Raw genomic sequence first — 20,562 nt, 5'->3', positions numbered from 1 at the left:
GTCCCCACTTCTTCCCCGACACAACCCCTACCACCCCCAACGCTGCCACATCTTGCAGGAAGATGGCATCTGACTGCCCGTTCTTCCAGGGAGCTGTTTCTGCGAGTTCCGTGTATGGCGCCTGATGGCAAGCCCACATCTGCCCTAGGGACAGGTGGCAATGGAGATGCTGCCCCCTTGGGACCAGAGGCACAGGACAGGCCTGCCTTCTGCCCAGACTCCTTCCTCAGAATGGAGTATGCACGCCTGCCCTAGACGTCCCCTCTTGTCTTTTGAAAGCTAGGCTTTCATATCTCCACTCAGGGAGCGGGTGACGCTAGTCTTGCCACCGGCCCGCTGTTCCGGCCAGGGCAGGCTCTCCTGCTTTGCAACTGTTTCCCGACAAAAAGGCCAACGGCTCCTTCTCTTCTCCTGGGGTGGCGTGTTTCTCCTTCCCCAGACTTGCTCCTGGGGATTGTGGTGACAGCCGTGTCCTTTCCTTTAGGCCCTTTCCAGATGTGCATCCACGCTTCTCTCTCAGGCAGAGAGGATGCTAGGGCGAAGAGAATTTCGCTCCTTCCTGGTTTCTTCCATCGTGCTGCGGAGACTAGCTCAGGCAAGCAGCAGCAGCATCCCACAAACCCGACTCAGATATCCCAATGAATGCTGTGCTTTCCCAGAGGAGATGCCTCGGCAAGAGGCTTTCGCTGTATGCAAGTTTCTCCCACCGTGAGACTTGGCCTAGGCAAGCAGGAGCTGCTGCCCGTAGAACCGACTCTGATTTCTCAGCAAACGGAGAGGTTGACACTGGTCTTGCCACCCGCCCGCTATTCTTGCCAATGCAGGCTCTCCTGTTTCATGACCGTTTCCAGACAGCAAGGCCAAGGGCCCCTCTCTTCTCCTGGAGCGGCGTGCTACTCCTGGCCCAGACATGCTCCCAGGGAGCGCAGTGACAGACGTTTCCCTTTCCTTAACGCTGTTTCCACAGGCGCAACCACGCTTCTCTCTCAGGCAGAGGTCATGCCCGGACAAAGAGGATTTCGCTCCATGCGGGTTTATTATACCGTGCTTCGGAGACTATGTTCAGGCAAGCGGCCTCAGCATCAGCATCGCACAGAACCGACTCTGCTTTCCCAAATAATGCTGTGCTTTCCAAGAGGGGATGCTTGGGCAAAGGAGCTTTCGCTCTATGCGGGATTCTCCCACCATGCTCCCAATACTAGGCTAAGGCAAGCAGCAATGGCAGCCCATAGAACTGACTCTTTTTTCCTAGCGACAGCTATGCTTTCCCAGAGATTTTCGGCTTGGCCCGAACCGCACTTCGCTGCTGCCTCCTCATCAAGGCTTTGGGCGTTCGCTCTGTTGCTTCAGGAAGGTAGATCTGCGGAAGAGCTGGTGCCTCTTGGCCTTGCTTTCCCGGGCTCCATGGTCGCACACTGGATTCACCCTGCCAGGCCGAACTATGCAGACACAGCCACAACCCTGCAGTAGCTTGCATGGCCTAGGATGGCACTCTATGCCCACTCCCATCTCCTGGCATAGGCAAGGCTTGGCTTGTTGCTCTGGCGTTCAGGCGGACTCGGGGACTAGGCCAGTGCCTTCCCCATAAGAGAGGAGAGGCGACAGGATCGCTGCACACCGCCAGTGCACTGGGATGGGGAGCTGCGGGGGACTGTCTCAACTTTTCCCCCGACACAACCCCTACCACCCCCAACGCTGCCACATATTGGAAAAGATGGCGTCTGACTGCCCGTTCTTCCAGGGAGCTGTTTCTGCGAGTGCCAGGTATGGTGCCTGGTGGCAAGCCCAAGTCTGCCCTAGGGACAGGTGGCCATGGAGATGCTCTCCCCTTGCGACCAGAGGCACAGAACAGGCCTGCCGTCTGCCCAGACTCCTTCATCTGAGTGGAGTATGCGCGCCTGCCCTAGCCGTCCCCTCGTGTCTTCTTTTTTTTTTTTCCAATTTATTTATTTTCAGAAAAACAGTATTCATTATTTTTTCACAACACCCAGTGCTCCATGTAAGCTGTGCCCTCTATAATACCCACCACCTGGTACCCCAACCTCCCACCCCCCCGCCACTTCAAACCCCTCAGATTGTTTTTCAGAGTCCATAGTCTCTCATGGTTCATCTCCCCTTCCAATTTACCCAAAAGCACATACCCTCCCCAATGTCCATAACCCTACCCCCATTATCCCAACCGCCCTCCACCCAGCAACCCACAGTTTGTTTCGTGAGATTAAGAGTCACTTATGGTTTGTCTCCCACCCTATCCCATCTTGTTTCATGGATCCCCTCGTGTCTTCTTAAAGCCAGGCTTCCCTCTCTCCGAACAAGGAGTGGGTGACGCTTGTCTTGCCACCGACCCGCTGTTCTAGCCAGGGCAAGCTCTCCTGCTTCACGACTGTTTCCCGACAACAAGGCCAATGGCTCCTTCTCTTCTCCGGGGCGGCGTGCTGCTGCTTCCCCAGACTTGCTCCTGGGGAGCGCGGTGACAGCCGAGTCCCTATCCTTAAGGCCCTTTGCACAAGTGCATCCACGCTTCGCTCTGAGACAGTGAGGATTGTAGGGCAAAGAGAATTTCGCTCCATCTGGGTTTCTTTTACCGTGCTGCGGAGACTAGCTCAGGCAGGTAGCAGCAGCATCCCACAAACCTGACTCAGATTTCCCACGAATGCTATCTTTTCTCAAAGGAGAAGCCTGGGCAAGAGGCTTTCGCTGTATGCAAGTTTCTCCCACCGTGAGACTTGGCCTAGGCAAGCAGGAGCTGCTGCCCGTAGAACCGACTCTGATTTCTCAGCAAACGGAGAGGTTGACACTGGTCTTGCCACCCGCCCGCTATTCTTGCCAATGCAGGCTCTCCTGTTTCATGACCGTTTCCAGACAGCAAGGCCAAGGGCCCCTCTCTTCTCCTGGAGCGGCGTGCTACTCCTGGCCCAGACATGCTCCCAGGGAGCGCAGTGACAGACGTTTCCCTTTCCTTAACGCTGTTTCCACAGGCGCAACCACGCTTCTCTCTCAGGCAGAGGTCATGCCCGGGCAAAGAGGATTTCGCTCCATGAGGGTTTATTATACCGTGCTTCGGAGACTATGTTCAGGCAAGCGGCCTCAGCATCAGCATCGCACAGAACCGACTCTGTTTTCCCAAATAATGCTGTGCTTTCCAAGAGGGAATGCCTGGGCAAAGGAGCTTTCGCTCTAAGCGGGATTCTCCCACCGTGCTGCCAATACTAGGCTAAGGCAAGAAGCAACGGCAGCCCACAGAACTGACTCTTTTTTCCTAGCGACAGCTATGCTTTCCCAGAGGTTTTCGGCTTGGCCCGAACCGCACTTCGCTGCTGCTTCCTCAGCAAGGCTTTGGGCATTCGCTCTGTCGCGTCAGGAAGTAGATCTGCGGAAGAGCTGGTGCCTCTTGGCCTTGCTTTCCCGGGCTCCATGGTCGCACACTGGATTCACCCTGCCAGGCCGAACTATGCAGACACAGCCACAACCCTGCAGCAGCTTGCATGGCCTAGGATGGCACTCTATGCCCACTCCCATCTCCTGGCATAGGCAAGGCTTGGCTTGTTGCTCTGGCGTTCAGGCGGACTCAGGGACTAGGCCAGTGCCTTCCCCATAAGAGAGGAGAGGCGACAGGATCGCTGCACACCGCCAGTGCACTGGGATGGGGAGCTGTGGGGGACTGTCCCCACTTCTTCCCCGACACAACCCCTGCCACCCCCAACGCTGCCACATCTTGCAGGAAGATGGCATCTGACTGCCCGTTCTTCCAGGGAGCTGTTTCTGCGAGTTTCGTGTATGGCGCCTGATGGCAAGCCCACGTCTGCCCTAGGGACAGGTGGCAATGGAGATGCTGCCCCCTTGGGACCAGAGGCACAGGACAGGTCTGCCTTCTGCCCAGACTCCTTCCTCAGAATGGAGTATGCACGCCTGCCCTAGACGTCCCCTCTTGTCTTTTGAAAGCTAGGCTTTCATATCTCCACTCAGGGAGCGGGTGACGCTAGTCTTGCCACCGGCCCGCTGTTCCGGCCAGGGCAGGCTCTCCTGCTTTGCGACTGTTTCCCGACAAAAAGGCCAACGGCTCCTTCTCTTCTCCTGGGGTGGCGTGTTTCTCCTTCCCCAGACTTGCTCCTGGGGATTGTGGTGACAGCCGTGTCCTTTCCTTTAGGTCCTTTCCAGATGTGCATCCACGCTTCTCTCTCAGGCAGAGAGGATGCTAGGGCGAAGAGAATTTTGCTCCTTCCTGGTTTCTTCCATCGTGCTGCGGAGACTAGCTCAGGCAAGCAGCAGCAGCATCCCACAAACCCGACTCAGATATCCCAATGAATGCTGTGCTTTCCCAGAGGAGATGCCTGGGCAAGAGGATTTCGCTGTATGCAAGTTTCTCCCACTGTGAGACTTGGCCTAGGCAAGCAGGAGCTGCAGCCCATAGAACCGACTCTGATTTCTCAGGAAGCGGAGAGGGTGACACTTGTCTTATCACCCGCCAGCTGTTCTTGCCATGGCAGGCTCTCCTGTTTCATGACCATCCAGAGAGCAAGGCCAAGGGCCCCTTATCTTCTCCCGGAGCGGTGTGCTACGCCTGGCCCAGAAATGCTCCCAGGGAGCACAGTAACAGACGTTTCCCTTCCTTAAGGCTGTTTCCACAGGCGCAACCAAGCTTCTCTCTCAGGCAGAGGTGATGCCTGAGGAAAGAGTATTACGCTCCATGCGGGTTTATTACACCGTGCTTCAGAGACTATGTTCAGGCAAGCGGCATCACCTTCGCACAGAACCGACTCTGATTTCCCAAAGAATGCTGTGCTTTCCCAGAGGGGATGCCCGGGGAAAGAGGTTTTCGCTCTATGCGGGTTTCTCCCACCGTGCTGCCAATACTAGGCTAAAGCAAGCAGCAACAGCAGCCCACAGAACCGACTCTTTTTTCCCAGCAACTGCTATGCTTTCGCAGAGGTTTTCAGCTTGGCCTGAACCGCACTTCGCTGCTGCTTCCTCAGCAAGGCTTTGGGCATTCGCTCTGTCGCGTCAGGGAAGTAGATCTGCGGGAGAGCTGGTGCCTCTTGGGCCTTGCTTTCCTGGGCTCCATGGTCGCACCATGGGTTCACCCTGCCAGGCTGAACTACGCAGACACAGCCACAACCCTGCAGCAGTGTGCATGGCCTAGGATGACACTCCATGCCAACTGCCATCTCCTGGCGTAGTAAGGCTTGGCTTTTTGCTCTGGCGTTCAGGCGGACTCGGGGACTAGGCCAGTGCCTTCCCCATAGGAAAGGAGAGGCGACAGGATCCCTGCACAGCGCCCGTGCACTGGGATAAGGAGCTGCGGGGGACTGTCCCCACTTCTTCCCCGACACACCCCTGCCACCCTCACCGCTGCCACATCTTGGAGGAAGATGGCATTTGACTGCCCTTTCTTCCAGGGAGCTGTATCTGTGAGTTCCGGTTATGGCTCCTGGTGGCAAGCCCACGTCTGCCTTAGGGACGGGTTGCCCTTGGGACCAGAGGCACAGAACAGGCCTGCCTTCTGCCCAGACTCCTTCCTCAGAGTGGAGTATGCGCGCCTGTCCTAAACGTCCCCTCTTGTCTTTTTAAAGCTAGCTTCCATCTCTCTGCACAGGGAGCGGGTGACGCTTTTCTTGCCACCGGCCCTCTGATCTGGCCAGGGCAGGCTCTCTTGCTTTGCGACTGTTTCCCGACAACAAGTCCAACGGCTCCTTTTCTTCTCCTACAGCAGCGTGTTGCTCCTTCCCCAGACTTGCTCCTGGGGATTGTGGTGACAGCCGGGTCCCTTTCTTAAGGCCCTTTCCAGATGTGCATCCACGGTTCTCTCTCCGGCAGAGAGGATGCTAGGTCCAAGAGAATTTCGCTCCATGTGGGTTTCTTCCACCATGCTGCGGAGACTAGCTCAGGCAAGCAGCAGCAGCATCCCACAAACCAACTCAGATTTCCCAACGAATGCTGTGCTTTCCCAGAGGAGAAGCCTGGGCAAAGAGGCTTTCGCTGTATGCTGGTTTCTCCCAATTTGAGACTTGGCCTAGGCAAGCACGAGCAGCAGCCCGCAGAACCGACTCTGATTTCTAAGCAAACGGAGAGGTTGACACTGGTCTTGCCACCCGCCCGCTGTTCTTGCCATGGCAGGCTCTCCTGTTTCATGACCATTTCCAGACAGCAAGGCCAAGGGTCCCTTCTCTTCTCCTGGAGCGGTGTGCTACGCCTCGCCCATACGTGCTCTCAGGGAGCGCAGTAACAGACGTTTCCCTTTCCTTAAGGCTGTTTCCACAGGCGCAACCACGCTTCTCTCTCAGGCAGACGGGATGCCCGGGCAAAGAGGATTTCACTCCATGCGGTTTTATTACACCGTGCTTCGGAGACTATGTTCAGGCAAGCGGCATCAGCATCGTACAGAACCGACTCTGATTTCCCGAAAAATGCTGTGCATTGAGATCTGGTGATCTCAATGCAGAATAGAGAACTCCTCCTTCCCCATGGCAGGAATCCTGGCAGTTGGGATGGTAGCCCAACCCTCAAAGTGGGAGCCATCTGCTTGGCCAATGAGACATGCCCACTCCTGAGGGCCGCCCTGGGCCAAAACAGGCACTGTGACCCTCTGGCTGAGCATGCTCTCAAACAAGCCCTCTCAGTGGCACCACCAGAATCCCGCATTGCAGTCCTGGGACACCCCTAGGTGCAAATCCTAACCCTTGGTGGGATTTTCCACGTGCCCAGACCCAGAGCCCATCTCTAGAATCCCTGTTTGGGCACCCCTAAGATGGAAAACTCCTTTCTTCCCTTCCCCACAAAAGCCACCAAACTATGGGGAGCCACCAGGATCCTTAGAGAGGAAAAATCTCCCATGGACCCATGAGACCACAGCTGCATTGCGAGGTCATCCTGGACACACAAAGTAGATAAAAAAGTCTGTGCTATAGGCTTCCAGTCATCTGATTTACAGTTCCTGACAAGCTGCTGTCCAGGTCTACACATTGGGCCTCCAATCACCTCACCTCTAACTCTAACCTGAATTTGTGCTTGCAGACGTCTCTCCCAAAACCATGGCTCACAAGACCTCCAGGATGGGGTCTCTGGATCCACACCACAGGACTGTGCCGGCCATCTCCAGAGAAACTGTGCCCGTCACAGTTTCAAAAACATCACAAATTAGTAGAAACTAACAGGGCCCCTGAGCCCACCCCAATACTGGCGGGTGCTCTAGATGCAAATGTGCAATCTGAAACTCCATTATCACCTACATATAGGCAGACAGCCAAATCAATGGTCCTGAGTCAAAAGATGGAACATGACATGCCCCTAGGACCTCATTGGTACCCTAGATTAGGTTTTCAGGCATCTGTACTCAGGGGCCTGTTCTGGAATACCAACTTATGATGCAATACATGGTCTCTGAGCCACACAACAAAACATCTGTGTCCCCTGAAAGAAACCATGCTCTTTGACCTGTGCCAAACCCTCAGGGTAGGAGAATCCTGCAGGGCACCTTAGCCACCAGCACATTCTAAAATCTCCCTCATATCAAACCTGCATTGTGACCAAACTGCAAGAGATTCCTGTCAACTCAAGGCCTGGGTACATTATCCCAGAGCCACCAGAACGAACCTGTCATGTTCCTAAGCTGCAAAGGACAATGTAATTGTGCTTTCCAGGCAACAAAGTGGGAGGGCTCTTCTACCCATACTTTCCAAATGGGAGACCCTGGAACAAACAAACCAGACTCCAACTGTCCTATAGAAGGAATCCTTGCTGTTTCGAACATCTCACAAGCTTTGGCGTGGGAAATCCTCCATGGCCTCTTGGAGCCACACCTCCATTTGTCAGTCATCATAGACACAAACTATGTGTGAGCAAATATCTGACATCTGCCCTTACTCGGCTGTTGGATATCTCAATTAAGCCGCTCCACATTGGAACTTCTTTCCACTTGGGACTGAATTGAACCATAGCTTATGTTTACAAATCCATCCTCACCCTACTAGTACCCAAGCCCTCATGATAGGGAATTCTGGAGCCACAACACTGCATTCTGACTTCCCCATAGAAAGAAGAGGTGCCTGGTGAGTCTGACCAGAAACCTCACATGAGGATAAATATGCTTGGCCCTCAAGAGAATCCCGATTTATAGACTGCCCTGGCCACTAGTACTGTGTCTGAGAGAGCATGAGCCCCGACATGGACATAATGTCAGCCACTAAGCGAGTGGGACCCATTACCAGCATGTGAGACTGGCCATGGCCCAAGTCCATCATCTCTACACATCCTTGGTATTCAGGCTCCTTTCTCCAGATCTTTGCTGGAAACCCTGCCAATGGGGATACCTGAAGCACAATAGAGAAATCCTCTTTCCATGGCAGGAATCCTGGCTGTTGCAATGGGTGTCCAACCCTCAAAGTCGGAGGCAGCTGTATGGCCAATGAAATCACGACCAGTTCTGAGGGCCTCCTTGGGAACAAACAGGCATTGTGACACTCAGCCTGAGCATGCTTTCAAACGAGCCCCCTCAGTTGCACCACGAGGATCCCGCATTGCAGGCCTGGGACGCCCCTAGGCCCACATCCTAACACTTGGTGGGATTTTCCAGGGGCCCAGACCCAGAGCCCGTCTCTGGAATCCCTGCTTTGGGGCACCCCTAAGATGGAAAACAGCACTCTACCCATTCCAAAAAGCCATCAAACTTGGGAGCCACCAGTATCCTTAGAGAGGAAAAATATCCCATGGACCCATGAGACCACACCTGCATTCCGAGGCCATCCTGGACACACAATACAGATATAAAAGCCTGTGCTTCTGCCTTCGAGTCACTTGAATTACTGTTCCTGACAAGTAGCTTTCCAGGTCTATGCATTGCCCTGAGACAACATCGCCACTAACCCTAACCTGAGTTTGTGTTTGCAGACTTCTCTCCCAAAACCATGGCTCACATGCCCTCCAGAATGGGTTCTCTGGGATCACACCACAGGACTGTGTCTGCCATCCCCAAGGAAACATTGCCCATCACAGTTGCCAAAACCCTCCAGATTAGGAGAAATCCGCAAAGCACCTGAGCCCACCAGAGTATTGGAGGCTGTTCTGGATGCAAATGCACAGTCTGAAACACCCTGATCACCTACATTCAGGCAGAAACCCAATTCAACTGTCCTGAGTCTGAAGATTGAAACTGTCATGCCCCTATGACCTCATTGGTATCCTAGATTAGGTTGTCAGGCATCTGTCCTCAGAGGCCTGTTCTGGAATACAAACTTATGATACAACATGTAGTCCCTGAGCCACACAACACTATATCTCCTGTCCCCAGAAGGAAACCGTGTCCTTCGACCTGTGTTAAACCCTCAGGGTAGGAGAATCCTGCATGGCACCTTAGCCACCAACACATTCTAAGATCTACCTGATAACAAACCAGCCTTGTTACCCATCTTAAGGAGATTCCATGAAAGCTCAAGGTATTGGTATATCGCCTCAGAGCCACCCTAAAGAACCTGCCATGTTCCTCAGCAGCAATGGTCAATGGAGGTGTGCTTTCCAGGTATCCATGCAGAAGAGCTCTGCTACCCATACTTTTTACATGGGGGACCCTGGAGCAAACAAACCAGACTCAACCTGTCCAGTAGAAAAAACAATCTTGCTGTTTGGAACACCTCACAAGCATCAGCGTGGGGAATCCTCCATGGCCTCTTGACGCCACCTCTCAATTTTTTCCTCATCATAGACACAAACTCCAGTGTGAGCAAACATCATTCTTCTGCCCTTATTCAGGTGCTGGATATCTCATTCGTTGGCCGTCAAAGATACAAACTCCATCGTGAGCAGACATCTGACCTCACCCATACTCAGGTGCTGAAGATCTCGAAAAAAATGCTGCACATTGGAATGGTCATGTGCTCGGCACTGAGCTTAAATGTTGCTTGTCTATTCAGACTTCTGTCCTCACACTCCTCGACTGCAAGCCCTCCATTTTGGGAATTTGGGAGCAACAATGCAGCCTTCTGCCTGCCCACCAGAAAGAAGTACCCTATGGGTCTGCACAGAAAATCCACACGAGGATCCACCTGCACGGCCCTCTATGGCACCCCAATATAATAGGCCACCCTGTGCACTAATGCTCTGTCTGACACAGCCTGAGCCCCGACCTCCTGGCAGCCACACAGATAGCGGGCCCCATATCCTACAGATTTGACTTGCCTTGTCCTGAGTCTTTCATCTCAAACCAACCTGGGTATTCAGGTACCTGTTCCAGAACATAGCTCAAATTCCTGTTCATGGGGGAACCTCCTTCCCCATGGCAGGAGAACTAAATGTTGAGATGGTTGTCCAACCCTCAGATTGAGATCCAGGTGCATGAAGTAAGAGACAGTGCCCACTCAGGGTGGGCATCTGGGCACAAACAGGCTTTGTGACCCTCACCCTGAGAACCATTTCCAACAAGAAGTCCCTGAGGGAGCTGGACCAGGACCCCACAGAGTGGGGCTGTCGGGCCCCTAGGCCCAAATCCTAAGCCTTGGTGGTGTTACCCAGGCACCAGGACACAGAACCTATCTCTGGAATCCATGTTTTGACAGGAACCCTGACACGGTAAAACACAGTCTCCCTTCTCCCAGTAAGACACCAAAATCTTGGGTCCTGGGCAGAATACCCAGATAGGAAGAAACTCCCATGGACTCATGAGGACACCCCTCCATTTCGTGGCCATCCAGATTGAAAAGTCTGTGCTCCTGCCTCCCAGCCGCCCGTATTTCAAATCCCGAGGAGCTGCCCTCAGGATCTTCAGATCGGGCCTGCCATCACCTCCCCCCTAACGTTTACGCGATTTTGTGTCTGAAGATTTTGGTCCCAGAGCCCTGAACTTCATGCCTTCCAGGATGGGGCCTCCAGAACCACAGCACATCACTGGGCCTGCTCTCCAGAGGAAACTATTCCCATCTCAGTTGCCCAAACCCTCCAGATTAGGAGAAACCTGCAAAGACCCTGAGCCCACCCCAATTTCATAGGTTGCTCTTGAAAGAAATGTACAACTGACACAGCCTCAGCACCTACCTCCAGGAAAACACGTAGGTCAATGTCCCTGAGAACGAAGATTGAACATGCCATGCTCCAGGACCTCATTGGAACCCTAGCTAAGATTTTCAGGCCTCTGTCCTCAGAGGCCTGTTCTGGAAAACAACATATGGTCCAACATACAGTGCGAGAACCATACAAGAGAACACCACCTGTCCTGAAAAGGAAAGCTGGCTCCTGGGAACGGGGTCTAATCCTCAGGTAGGAGAATCCTGCCTGGTCCCGGAGCCACCACCTCATTTTAAGTTCTCCCTGGACACCAAGAAGCATTGGAAACCGTTAGACTGAGAACTTCCGTCAACGCAGATCACTTGGAACATGGAATCAGAGCCAGCAAATCAAGCCTGCCTTGTTCCTCGGCTGAAAGGGAAACCCGAGGTGGGCTTCCCAGGCCTCCTTTCAGAGAGCTCTGCTATCAAATCTAAGCGGACTACACCTGTCGCACAGTAGGACACCTTGCTTTTTGGAGCAGCTCACAAGCTAGAGCTTGGGAAACCCTCCAAGGCTTCTTGAGGCCACCCCACCATTCGTTGGCCATCATGGATACAAGCTACAGCGTGAGGTATACTCATGCATACTCTGGTGCTGGAGATCTCGAAACAACCACTGCACATTGGAAGCGTCATGTGCTCGGCACTGAACTTAACCATAGCTTGTGTTTTCAGACTTCTGTCCTCACACTCCTCGCCTGCAAGCCCTCCATATTGGGAATTCTGGAGCCACAACGCAGCCTTCTGCCTGCCCACCAGAAAGAAGAAGTGCCCTATGGGTCTGCGCAGAAACCCCACATGAAAGTCCAGCTGCACGGCTCTCAATGGCACTCCATTATCATAGGCCTCCCTCTGCATGGATGCTCTGTCTGACACAGCTCGAGCCCTGATTTCCTGTCAGCCACCCAGACAGCAGGCCCCATATCCTGCAGGTGGGTCCTGCCTTGGCCAGAGGACGTCATCACGAACCAACGTGGGTATTCAGGTACCTGTCCCACAACTTAGCTCAAATTCCTGCTCATGGGGGACCCTGAAGCACAAATGAGTACTACTCCTTCCCCATGGCAGGAAAAGTGAATATTGAGATGACAGTCCAACCCTCAGAGTGAGAGCCAGGTGCATGGTCCATGAGACCACGCCCACTCATGATGGGCAGCTGGGAACAAACAGGCATTGTGACCCTCAGCCTGAGACCCCTTTCCAACAAGCCCCCTCATGAGTTGGACCAGGAGCCAACAGAGCGGACCTGTCATGCTCCTAGACCCAGATAGCGGGCCCCATATCCTTCATGTGTGACCTGCCTTGACCTCAGTCCTCCATCTCGAACCAACCTGGGTATTCAGGTACCTGTCCCAGACTTAGCTCAAATTCCTAACCATGGGGGACTGTGAAGCACAAAAGAGTACTCTTCCTTCCCCATGGCAGGAAAACTAAATGTTGAGATTGTTGTCCAACCCTCAGATTGGGATCCAGGTGCATGAACAAGAGACAATGCCTATTCAGGATGGAAATCTTGGCAAAAACAGGCATTGTGACCCTCATCCTGTGTCCCCTTTCCAACAAGTCCCCTCAGAAGCTGGACCAGGAGCCTGCAGAGCAGGCCTGTCATGCCCCTAGGCCCAAATCCTAAGCCTTGTTTGGGTTATCCATGTGTCTGGACCCAGAACCCATCTCAGGAATCCCTGTTTGGACAGGACCCCTGGGATGGAAAACAGTGTTTCCTCTTCACCAGAAAGACATCAAACTCTTGGGTGCCAGGCAGAATCCCCAAATAGGAAGAATATCCCATGGACCCATGAGGCCACCTCTCCATTCCGTAGCTATCCTAGACACACAATCCAGACAGAAAATCCTGTGCTCCTGACTCCCAGCCACCCGAATTTCCAATCCCCAGGAGCTGCCCTCAGGGTCTGCAGATCGGAATGCCATCACCTCGCCCCTAACTCTTACCCGAGTTAAAGACTGAAGACATTTGTCCCAAAGCCCTGACACATGCACTCCATGATGGCTCCTCCAGAACCACACCACATCACTGGGCCTGCTCTCTGGAGGAATGTCTGGCCATCTCATTTTCCTAAACCCTCCAGAATAGGAGAAACCTGCAAGGCCCCAGAGCCCACCCCAATTTCACAGGTCACTCTGGGAAAAAAAGCACAGTCTGACACAGCCTCAGTACCATCCTCCAGGAAGACATGCAGGTCAATGGTCCTGAGTCCAAAGACTGAACCTGCCATGGCCCTAGGACCTCATTGGAACCCTAGCTTAGGTTTTCAGGCCTCTGTCACCAGAGAACTGTTCTGGAAAACCAACAAATGGACCAACCTGTCGGCTGTGAGCCATACAAGATAACCCCACCTGTCCCGAGCAGGAAACATGGCTGCTGGGAATGAAGTCTAATCCTGCATGACCCCTGGGCCACGGCCACATTGTAAGGTCTCCCTGGACATGAAGCAGCATTGTGATGCATTAGACTAAGAACTACCATCAACGCAGGTCTCCTGGTACTTGGAAGAGAGCCAGTGGATCAACCCTGTCCTGTTGCTTGGCTGCAATGGTAATGCGAGGAAATCTTCCCAGGCCTCCATTCACAGAGCTCTGCTATCGAATCTTTCCATATGGGGGACCCAGGAGCCCTCGAAGTGGACTTACCCTGTCCCGCAGTAGGACACATTGCTGTTTGGAGCAGCTTACAAGCTCCAGCTTGGGAAAACCTCCAAGACTACTTGAGGCCACCCCACCATTCATTGACCATCATGGATACAAACTCCAGCGTGAGCAGACATCTGACCCTCGCAGATACTCAGGTGCTGGAGATCTTGAAACAGCCACTGCACATTGAAATGGCCATGTGCTCAGCACTGAGCTTAACCGTAGCTTGTGTTTACAGACTTCCGTCCTCACACTCCTCGCCTGCAAGCCCTCCATATTGGGAATTCTGGAGCCACAACGTAGCCTTCTGCCTGCCCACCAGAAAGAAGAAGTGCCCTATGGGTCTGTGCAGAAGCCCCACATGAGGATCCAGCTGCACGTTTCTCAACGTCACCCCATTATCATAAGCCGCCCTCTGCACGAATACTCTGTCTGACACAACTTGAGCCCCGACCTCCTGTCAGCCATCCAGACAGCGAACCCCATATACTGCAGGTGGGTCCTGCCTTGGCCCGAGGCCATCATCTCGAAGCAACCTGGGTATTCAGGTGCCTGTCCCAGAACTTAGCTCAAATTCCTGCCCATGGGGGACCCTGAAGCACAAAAGAGTACTCCTCATTGCCCATGACAGGAAAACAGAATGTTGAGATGGCTGTGCCACCCTCAGAGTGGGAGCCAGTTGCATGGCCCATGAGACCACGCCCAGTCAGGATGGGCAGCTGGGCACAAACAGGCATTGCGACCCTTATCCTGAGAACCTCTTCAAACAAGCCCACTTGGGTAATGGACCAGGAGCCCACGGAGCAGGCCTCTCATGCCCCTAGGCCCAAATCCTGAGCCTTGGTTGTGTTATCCAGTCACCTGGACCAAGAACACATCTCTGGAATTCCTGTATGTATGGAACCCCTGAGACGGAAAACAGTGTTTTCCTCTTGCTAGAAAGACATCAAAATATTGGGTGCTAGGCAGAATCCCCATATAGGAAGAATAACCCATGGACCCATGAGGCCACCCCTCCATTCCGTGACCATCCTAGACACACAATCCATACAGAAAAGCCTATGCTCCTGGCTCCCAGCCACCCGAATTTTCAATCCACAGGAGCTGCCCTCAGGGTCTGCAGATCGGGCCTGGATCACATCACCCCTAACTCTTACCCAAGTTTGTGTCTGAAGACTTTGGTCCCAAAGCCCTCACCCACATGCCCTCCAGCATTTGTCCTCCAAAATCACAGAACATCAGTGGGCCTTCTCCCTGAGGAAATTCTGCCCATCTCAGTTGCCCAAACCCTCCACATTAGAAGAAACCTACAAGGCCACTGAGCCCACCCCAATTTCATAGGCCACCCTGGAGAAAATGAACAGTCTGACACAGCCTCAGCACCTACCTCTAGGAAGACACACAGGTCAATGGCACAGAGTAAGAATATTGAACCTGCCATGCACCTAGGACCTCATTGGAACCCTAGCTTAGGTTTTCAGGCCTCTGTCCCCAGAGGCCTGTTCTGGAAAACCAACATATGGTTCAATATGTGGTGTGTGAGCCATAAAAGAGAACCCCACCTGTCCCGAGAAGGAAACCCGGCACCTGGGAACTGGGTCTAACCCTCAGGTAGGAGAATCCTGCAAGGCCCCAGAGCCATCACCACATTCTATGGTCTCCCTGGACACCAGGCAGCATTGGGAACCGTTAGACTGATAACTTCCATCAAGGCAGATCAAGTGGAACTTGGAATCAGAGCCAGGGAATCAAGCCTGCCCTGTTCATCGGATAAAATGGTATTGCGAGGTGGGCTTCACAGGCCTCCACTCAGGGAGCTCTGCTATCGAATCTTTCCACGTGGGGGACCCTGGAGCCCTGTAAGCGGACTTCTCCTTTCCCACAGTAGGACACCTTGTTGTTTGGAGGAGCTCACAAGCTCCGGATTGGGAAAACCTCCAAGGCTTCTCGAGGCCACCCCACCATTCGTTGACCATCATGGATACAAACCCCAGGGTGAGCAGACATCAGACCCTCGCAAATACTCAGGTGCTGGAGATCTCGAAGCAACCATTGCACATCTGAACGATCCTTTTGTTTCTCGCTAATATTGTTTATTTTTAAACAATATTTTTTATGTCTTTTTTTATAAGACATATTGCTAAAGCTTAGTGATTGTATTGATCTTAGCCATTAGCATTTATTTTACTGTCATTTATTTTACTGGTTGTCGTTCTCTTTTCAAGTTTATTGCATCTACGTTTGCTTAATTACAACTTCCTTTTGTTTGAACTGAGTTTCAGTTGCTCTTCTCATTCTGGTTTGTTTGTTTGTTTGTTTAGATTTTATTTATTTATTTGACAGAGTTCACAAGTAGGCAGAGAGGCAGGCAGAGAGTGAGGAAGAGAAGCAGACTCCCTGCTGAGCACAGAGACTGATGCAGGGCTTAATCCCAGGACTCTGGGATCACCTGAGCCAAAGGCAGAGGCTTTAACCCACTGAGCTACTCAGATGTATTCTCATTCTAGTTTCTTTTTTTTTTCTGTTTTATTTATTTATTTTTTGAGTTGTAAAATTTCTTGAATTCGGTCCAATCTCCAAATCTCTGTTTTATTTATTTATTTTTAATTTATTTTGTATTTTCAGAAAAACAGTATTCATTATTTTTTCACCAAACCCAGTGCTCCATGCAATCCGTGCCCTCGATAATACCCACCACCTGGTACCCCGACCTCCCATCACCTGCACCTTTGAAACCCTCAGATTCTTTTTCAGAGTCCATAGTCTCTCATGTTTCACCTCCCCTTCTAATTTCCCCCAACTCTCTTCTCCTAACTCCCCATGTCCTCCATGCTATTTGTTATGCTCCACAAATAAGTGAAACCATATGATAATTGACTCTTTCTGCTTGACTTATTTCACTCAGCATAATCTCATCCAGTCACGTCCATGGTGCTACAAAAGTTGGGTATTTATCCTTTCTGATGGAGGCATAATACTCCATAGTGTATATGGACCACATCTTCCTTATACATTCGTCCGTTGAAGGGCATCTTGGTTCTTTCCACAGTTTGGCGACCGTGGCCATTGCTGCTATATATATTGGGGAACAGATGGCACTTCTTTTCACAACATCTGTATCATTGGGGTAAATACCCAGGGGTGCAATGGCAGGGTCATAGGGGAGTTCTATTTTTAATTTCTTGAGGAATCTCCACACTGTTTTCTAAAGAGGCTGCACCAACTTGCATTCACATGAACAGTGTAAGAGGGTTCCCCTTTTTCCACATCCTCTCCAACACATGTTGTTTCCTGTTTTGTTAATTTTGGCCATTTTAACTGGTGTACCTGAACTTTTTGATACATAGAAACTTTTTGATACAACTTTTTAATACATAGAAAAACCTATGTTTTTCTTTTGCATTTTTATTTTTTGAATTCCTCTTTTTAAATTTTAGTTTAGTTTAGTCTAGTTTATTCCTTTTTATTTTTATCCTCTAATATTCATATAGAGTTAAACTTCAAAGTAATCCCTTTTCCCCAATCAATACTACTCCTATAGGTAAACCAATTTTTAATCCCTTTTATCTTAGGAAAGTTGAGTCCTATAACAAGGATATCAAGATTCATCCAGTAAGAATCAAAACAAACTTCCTCAGATTGTTTTTCAGAGTCCATAGTCTCTCATGGTTCACCTCCCCTGAAAAACAATCTGAGGGGTTTGAAGTGGCGGGGGGTGGGAGGTTGGGGTACCAGGTGGTGGGTATTATAGAGGGCACGGCTTGCATGGAGCACTGGGTGTGGTGAAAAAATAATGAATAATGTTTTTCTGAAAATAAATAAATTGAAAAAAAAAACACTTCCTCGCACACACTGAGAATTTATAACCACTCTCCATCTTCTTTTTCCACCCGTGTTTTTGTGTTTTTGTTTGTCCTGATAGCATATAAATCTTACACTTGGGGTTCTTTTTGATGAGGTTCTTCCTTTATTTGCATATTTTTTCACTTGTATCAGTCTTTTTGTTTGTCTGTTTTTGTTTGTCTACATAAATCTTAACTTGGGGCACATTTGGGCTGAACCTTCTCTTTCATCTTCCCTTTCTTTCCTGTCTCTCTCTCTCTCTCTATTTTTTTCTTATCTTTTTCTTTTTCTTTTCTTTTGTCTCTCATTTGGGTGGGGAATTCTGATTGCTCAGAAGTGTTGCAGGGTGCACCTTGACTGCAACACAGTTGATACATCCAGCTACATCTGTTCAGTCATTTCCCACCAAAATGACTAGGAGGAGGATTGCCCAACAGATGAAAAATACAGAGGATGGACCTTCTGCAACAGAGCTAATGGCCATTAACATAGACAATATGTCGGAAAGAGAATTCAGGCTAACAATTATCCAGGCAATAGCTAGGTTAGATAAAGCCATGGATGACCAAATGGAATTGATAAGGGCCAAACTGAAAGTGACCAGACGGGATGTTCACAATGTTACGGTGGAGCTGAAAGCTACAAGGGAGGAGGTTCACAATGCTCTCAATGAGTTCCAATCTAATCTAAACTCTCTCAAAGCTAGGGTAACTTAGACAGAAGATAGAATTAGTGATATGGAGGACAAACAGAAAGAAAGGATCAGGAGGAAGCCTGGAACAAACAGCTTAGAAACCACAAAAACAGAATCAGGGAAATAAATGATACCATGAAGTTTTCTAACGTCAGAATTATTGGAATACTTGAACGGGAGGAGAAAGAAAGAAGCCTAAGAGATATAGTGGAACAAGTAATGCATGAAAATTTTCCTAATCTTGCGAATGGAACCAGCGTTCATGTACTAGAGGCTGAATGGTCTCCACCCAAGATTATACATTCCAAAAAAAACATCGTGACACCTGATATTCAAATTGAGGAATTATAATTGTAGGTATAATCTCTTGAAAGCCACTAGGACAAAGAGGCTCCTTACTTATAGAGGAGAGCCCATCAGAATAACGTCAGACCTGTCCACAGAGACCTGGAAAGCCAGAAAAGGCTGGCAAAATATATTCAGCGCACTAAATGAGAATAATATGCAGCCAAGAATACTTTATCCAGCAAGACTGACATTCAAAATGGATGGAGAGATAAAGAGTTTCCAAGACTGGCAAGGCTTTAAAGACTATGTAACCACCAAGCCGACACTGCAGGAAATATTAAGGGGGGGTTCTATAAAAGACGAAAAATCCTAAGAATAGCTTTGAACAGAAATATAGAGACAGTCTACAGAAAGAAAGACTTCAAAGGTAGCTTGATGTCAATAAATACGTATCTATCAAAAATCACTCTCAATGTGAATGGCCTAAATGTGCCCATAAAACGGCACAGGGTTGCGGACTGGATAAAATGACAGGACCCATCCATATGCTGTCTACATGAGACCCATTTTGAACCTAAAGATACACCCAGACTGAAAGTGAAGGGGTGGAGAAGCATCTTTCATGCCAATGGGCCTCAAAAGAAGGCTGGGTAGTGATTCATATATCAGAAAAATTAGATTTTAAACTAAAGACTGTAGTCAGAGATACAGAAGGACACTACATAATCCTTAAAGGGACTATCAACCAAGATGATCTAACAATTGTAAATATCTATGCCCCCAATTTGGGAGAAGCCAATTACATAAGAAAACTGTTAATCAAGATATAGAGTCATATTGATATGAATACACTAATCGTAGGAGATCTTAACACACCTCTCTCAGAAATAGACACATAATCGAAGCAGAAAATCAATAAAGAAACAAGAGCATTGAATGACACATTCGACCAGATGGACCTCATAGATATATACAGAACATTCCACTCTAAAAGAACAGAATACTCATTCTTCTCAAGTGAACATGGAATCTTCTCCAGAATAGAGTACACACTGGGTCAAAATCAGGACTCAAACGATACCAAAAGACTGAGATTATTCCTTGCATATTCCCAGATCACAATGCTTTGAAACTGGAGCTCAATCACAAGGAAAAGTTCCAAAGGGACTCAAACACCTGGAAGCTAAAGGCTACCTTGCTTAAGAAAGCTTGCATCAACCAGGAGATCAAAGAAGAACTGAAACAATTCATGGAAACCAATGAGAATGAGGACACTTCAGTCCAAAACCTATGGAATACAGCAAAGGCCCTCCTAAGGGGAAAATACATAGCCATCCAAGCCTCCCTCAAAAATATTGAAAAATCCAGAACACAGCAGCTGTCTCTACACCTTAAAGAACTGGAGAATCAACAACAAATCAAACCAACTCCACACATATGAAGGGAAATCATCAAGATTAGAGCTGAGATCAATGAGGTAGAAACCAGAGATACAGTCGAACATATCAATGAAACTAGAAGCTGGTTTTTTGAAAGAATCAATAAGATCAATAAACCATTGGCCACACTAAGCCAAAAGAAAAGAGAGAAAGCCCAAATTCATAAAATTATGAATGAAAAGTTAGAGATCACAACTAACACCAAGGAAGTAGTAATAATCATCAGAAGTTATTATTAACAGTTATATGCTGATAAGCTTAGCAACCTAGATGAAATGGATGCATTCCTGGAAAACTATAAACTACCAAAATTGATCCAGGAAGAAATCGACAACCTGAATAGACCGATATCTAATAACGAGATCGAAGCAGTGATCAAAAACCTCCCAAAAAACAAGAGCCCAGGACCTTATGGATTTCCTGGGGAATTCTACCAAACTTTCAAAGAAGAAATAACACCTATTCTCCTGAAGTTGTTTCAAAAAATTGAAGCAGAATGGAACTTCCAGACTCTTTCTATGAAGCCAGCATTACCCTGATCTCCAAACCAAGCAAAGACCCTACCAAGAAGGAGAATTTTAGACCAATATTATTGATGAATATGGATGCTAAGATTCTC

The sequence above is a fragment of the Neovison vison genome, chromosome 7, assembly GCF_020171115.1.
Source record: "Neovison vison isolate M4711 chromosome 7, ASM_NN_V1, whole genome shotgun sequence".
Taxonomy (NCBI): domain Eukaryota; kingdom Metazoa; phylum Chordata; class Mammalia; order Carnivora; family Mustelidae; genus Neogale; species Neogale vison.
Note: the sequence above shows the minus strand (reverse complement) of the source record.